Below are 6,000 nucleotides of genomic sequence, written 5' to 3'. Positions count from 1 at the left end.
CTGTTTGAGCCAATAAAATGAAGGCTGCACCTCTACAGAGCGCTTTCCAAGGGCTGGTGACTTGTCATTGGGATGTGGCTGTCCCTCCCCCTTCCCACGTGGTCACGCAGGTAAGAAATACCTGGCCAGATTTCTTTCGGCTTTTTCCGCCAATGCATTCGGCAGAGCTCGGCTGTGGCCTCTTTGGCTCCCCCTAGAGGAACGCCGAGTCATGACCACCCGGCTGCCAATCTGTGTTGAACACGTTTCCCTGACCACCTGCCTGTTGATAATTGGCTTGTATTGTTTGTTGCTTTACTCCGCTCTGTAGGAAGTTTTGGAGGGTTACTCTCAAGGTCAAGTAGGATAAATATGTTGATATAGGGCTCTGCATTGATATTCTGGATGAGCTGGAACTTATTCAGAGTGATTCTAGTCATTACCCAGTGATCTAGTGATCTCTCTTTATATCAACACCAAAAGCCCCAAGTATCCCATTTTGGAACCCAAACCAAATCCCTTCATCTCGAAGCACAGAAAGGTGCCTCGGCAAGGTTAAATACCGACCACATTGACAGCTCTTGGATATGTACTACTAATGTCTATAAAAGTGCAAGCAAACCCCGGAGAAGACAAATTAAAATACTTCCCAACTGTCCCGCTTTAGGAGGAGCAGTCCCACTTTAAGACCCAAATCTGTCTCTCCCTGTTTTGTAGGAGCTCAGACTGTTTGCTGGGTATAACAATGTTTTACAGTCCTAAAAGTCCCAGCATGTTTATAGAAACATTTACAAATTGGTTTATCAATAAAAACAGGTCTCCCTCATTTCTATTGCTAGCATCTTATTATAATATCGAAATATTGTGTAATTAATGAAAGTCTATGGAGGGAAGGGTGTAATTGAGCAAAAAAAGAGCTTATTTAGCATTCTGCAACTGTTTTAGTTTTGTTTATGCGTTTATGTGTGTGAGAGAGTATGGATGTGTAATTGTGTGTGTGTGCGAGAGCATGGATGTGTACTTGTGTCTGAGTGTGAGAGAGCATGGATGTGTACTTCTGTGTGTGTGAGAGAGCATGGATGTGTACTTGTGTGAGAGCATGGTTGTGTACTTGTGTCTGTGAGCATGGATGTGTACTTGTGTGTGTGTGTGAGAGCATTGGTGTATACTTGTGTGTGAGCATGGATATGTACTTGAGTGTGTGTGAGCATGGGTGTGTAATTGTGTAAGTGGGGTGAGATGGAGTGTGAGTAAGTATGAGTAAGTGTGTGTAATTTGTGTAAGTGTGTTTACATATGTTTTATGTTAGAAGGGGAGCAAGGGGCAAAGAAGGCAACAGACCAGTTGTGTGGGGGCAATGATGACATAGACCAGCTGTTGAAGTTGTGGGGGCCTGGGGCAATTTTTCGCACTAGGGCCTGGTGGTTTCTAGTTATGCCCCTGACGTTTAGCAATATAATTATATAGTACATTATATAAATGATATGATATTAATACATTATATAATACATGTTTAGCATTATTATCATCAATACTCAAAACGGTATTATTCATAAAGATCAGCGTTCTAGAACATTTTCACTATCATTGCCTTGAAAAAAGTCCACATTGTTATGTGAAGCGCTACTGCCGATGTCCTGAAACATATTCCATGACAATTATAAAATTGTGTGCAGATTTGGGGTCTACACTTGGTGGTTATTCCCTTAATGTTTGTATTAGAGTCGAGAGGAGAAGCTTTTGTCAGACTCGCTCTACTTGTCCTCCGACTTTTCTAAATGATCTGGAACAGATCACATGAGTTCTTTGTGCACCACTTGTACAAGTTAACCGTGACTATTCTTACCGAGTGTGTTTAGTATTCTAAAGTAGACATCAATGGAAATCTGATAAATCCTTTCTGCTAAGAGAGAGTGTGAGGACATGGCTACTCAGGACCGTTGGAGGACAGTTAAGTGGTCCATGGTGGACTACAACCACAAATCCAGGCATGTTGAATTAATACCCATTGTTCTCAATAAGTCAGACCCTTCTTTTGCAGTCCACGAGCAGCTACAACGTCAATATCTGCCCATCCTGCAGCAATAGAGTTGGTTAGAGATGTAGCCATAGAAAGAGAGAAAGCCAATTTGGTAAAGGTGATGCCTTTATTGGATGACTGAAGTATAATGGACTGCAAGCGTTCAAGTCTGTGGGTCTCTAATATGCCCGAAGAAGAGACCTAGTCTTAAAAGCTTGCAATCCATTACACACATCAGTTGGCCAATAAAGGTATCATCTTTACCAAATTTGCAAGGAACACATTGGGAAGAGTGCCAGAATCTGAGAACCTGGCTCATGTCCCAGCGTCGCATCTCTCTGGCTGTTTTCAAAGCACTAATATTATCTTTTGAGCTTCAGGCGACAGAATTTTAATGGAAAGTCAAAGCGTTTGTGCTTGCAAAATTCCATGTGCGTCGTAATGATCAGTGTAGATAAGACTTTGGGGCAGATTTACTAAAAAGTTATTGCTTTATCATTTTAAAGATGTACGCTTCACTTTGTTTTGGACAGATCTACAGCATGTTGCATTAAATAGGTAGTTAATGGGGGAGTGGTCAGAGGCTTAGATACTGAGGGTGGTAGATAAGTGGAAAAGACTCCCAGCAGAAGTGGTAAAGGCTAATCTAATGAGGCTATTTAAACATGATTAAGCTCTGACGCTTTACATCAGGAAAAGCGAATTCAGTGAAAGTCTGCACTTTATGTAGGGATATAATGCCTCCTCTGTCGTTAGGCAAATTCTAATTTCACGCCGACTTATCTTAAATCAAGCAAAGTAAAATTAAAGTGCCCTACCCAAGTGCTGAACGCGAAACAGCCTCACTGTCAGCCAAGGATTTCATTTGTAAATACCGGCATCGGATCATATGCTCAGCTTGGGAAACACTAAAGAATTTACAAACTTTGATTCTAAATCCCGTATTAATTAAAGTAATGAAAATCTTTATTTGCCTACATTAATTTGCATTAATAAACAAAAAACTCCATGCAAATCACACTAAGCAGGTGCTGGGTTAAAGGAAAAAGAAGAACGGGGTTGGTTTGGGAGCCTGTTTCATTATACCCGTAACGCTCGCTTTATAATAGCTTCCCATTGGGGCAACAAAGAGAGGATGGGAGCGAGAGAGAGACAGAAAGAGAGAGAGAGAGACACACAACGACAACTCAAGTGCTCTGATTCCTCCACTTCTCTGAATTACCCCAGGGGAGGTCTCGCAACATGCCGCCCAGGGTGCAAGTTCAGCCAGATGGGCCCCAAAATCCTCAAATAAGGACAGCCCAGGGGCAATCGCCAGACCGTCCCCGGTCCCACCTCATCTCCAAAGTGCCCTCTGATTTCTCCAAACAGCCCACTCACCAGGAATACGGGTATAGACAAGTACACGTGAGTCAAGAAGGGCTTTGCAAGGTGAGGAGGGGTGCTGGGGGGGGCAGGGGGCATTCTTTTAATTTTGTGGACAGCAAGGGATAAGTGGGGGATAAGTATAAAAACGTACCAGTGTGAAATGGTGCAACTGCGGAAAAATACACATTCATATACATACCAGTATCTATTTATCCAAAGTTTTGTACTCTGAGATATCTATCTATCTATCTATCTATCTATCTATCTATCTATCTATCTATCTATCTATCTATCTATCTATCTATCATCTATCTATCTATCTATCTATCTATATATATATATATATATACACACTAATCTACACATTAGTGAATAGGACACTAGGATTTGTTGACATGGTTTGCTGCTTTTGTTACTTTGGTGTTCTCTGCTTTATCGCCGGTAAAATAACTTACAACCGAACCCTGATTTAAATGTGAAAAGGTCACGTATAGCCCCCAGCTGTTGTGCAGAAAGAAACAAAGCTTGGTCTGCTTTTCCAACCCAAGCTAAAGGTGTCACTAAGAAAAAAGTGCAGAAACACAAACATCGGCTGGGATGAGCCCTGGAGGGATGAGCCCCGGAGGGAGGCTCCGGCGTTGTGTCACCCACCTCGAGGGACACGTCTGTACATCTCCGGCACAGAGGGACACGCATAGTACTGACATACAACGCGATTTATACAATCCCATGCTGTGCGCTGAAACTATAACTATTCCTCTGACAGTGAAGATTCTGCTTCATATCGATATCTTAAATAAATATAAACTACTGTTCAAAAGTTTGGGGTCACTTAGCTGTTTTCATGGAAGACAAGGACACTTCTACCTGTAACATAATTGCAAAAGGGTTTTCTAACGACCAATTAGCCTTCTAAATTTAAACCTGGATTAGGGAACACAAGGTGCCATTGGGACACCGATTAATTCTAAGCGTATATTCCTATATACACACACACGTATATGAACGTATTGGGAGATCTGACCATTACACCAACAGGGACTTTTATGACATCTCATTCTAAATACATAGACCGTAATATGTAGGTGCCCCCCCCCTATGCAGCTATTACAGCTTTCACTCTTGGAAGGATTTCCACCATTCAGTTCATCTCAAGGTGTTTGATGGGGTTGAAGTCAGGGCTCTGTGCATGACAGTCAAGTTATTCTACACTAAACTCATCCAATCGTGTCTTCTTTATGGACCTTGCTCTGTGCGCTGGAGCACATTCATGCTGAAATAGAAAAGAGCCTTCCCCATACTGTCCCCATAAAGTTGGAAGCAGAGCATTGTCCAAAATGTCTTGGTATCCTGAAGGGGACATACCAAGACTTTTTTGGCAATGTTATGCTTCCAACTTTGTGGGAACCCTCAACCTCTGTGCTTTCTCTTGGAGGAATAACAATATTATGGATACCAAGATGCTGGATAAGGTGGGGAGGTTGCATTACACTTAACAGTTCCATGGAACCAGAGATCCCCATTTCAGAAGCTCTACTAAAAATGGGGATGCGTGTGCAGAAAAATGCTGCAGCAGTGGGTATGTGGACACCATGCAGAAGGATGAAATGGCCACACAACATTGCTCCACTTGTAAAAATGTCACTGTCCTAGAGACAAATATTTTTGTGAAGCACATCATTAGTGGGAAATCTTGAAATATTCAAGGTGTCCCAATATGCTATGATCTATAACGACTTACACTGCCAGTGCACACTACCAATAGAAGTTCTGCCTCTGTAATAATCAAATTAGCAAACATGCAATCCTCCATAAACCTGATTGGAGGTTCGGGAAGAGGACGTCTCCATAAGTCCTCTCTCCTAATTGGAGGATCGAGAGGAGAGGAACTGCTGCTATTTTGCCCTAAGGTTAACTTCTGCCAAAATAGTGACACTTTTTGTGACGTCCTCTTCTCTGATTGGAGGATCAGGGGGGAGGACATCACAGCAAGTGCTGCCATTTTCCTACCGTTGAGGGGTGAAAATAATGAAAAGTGTCAGCTATACTAGAAGGTTTAGAGACGCTCAAGTTGTTTGAATTAGCGCCTGGTCAGTCCATGACATGAGCAGTAAAGTCACACCAAGGCTTCCACCGATGTTGCTGGACATTCACACACTATTTGTACCATACCTACAAGACAGTGCCAGCATACATATCAACACATCTAGTCTTTTATACTAATTGGCTTGCTGAGCATACTAAAAACTGTAATCCACAGTAGCTGTAGTGTCAAAATTTGCCATCAGCTTTACCACCTTTTCTTTAAAAAAGAATGCTGGCTATAGTCACAATATGGTCATAATACGCTTGCAGGGACAGCGCCAATAAGGGGCAGAGATGCTCAACATTAAGTTCCCCCTAGAGATTGAGCTGCAGCCTCCCCGTTACAGGTAACAAGTGTCTGGAGCTCAATTATTGCCCGTTGTAAACATACATAAGTGCCACCTATGCCCCAAACAGCTTGTCGCCTGCTAGTGCCATCTTTGTCTACAAACAGCTTATCAGTGCAATATTTACACCCACACAACTTAACAGTGCCAACTTTGTCCCCAAACAGTGTTCCAGTGCCAACTTTGTCCCCCCAAACAGCT

Source organism: Spea bombifrons, chromosome 5 (assembly GCF_027358695.1).
Source record: "Spea bombifrons isolate aSpeBom1 chromosome 5, aSpeBom1.2.pri, whole genome shotgun sequence".
NCBI classification, from domain to species: Eukaryota; Metazoa; Chordata; class Amphibia; order Anura; family Pelobatidae; genus Spea; species Spea bombifrons.
This window is presented reverse-complemented; position numbering follows the sequence as displayed.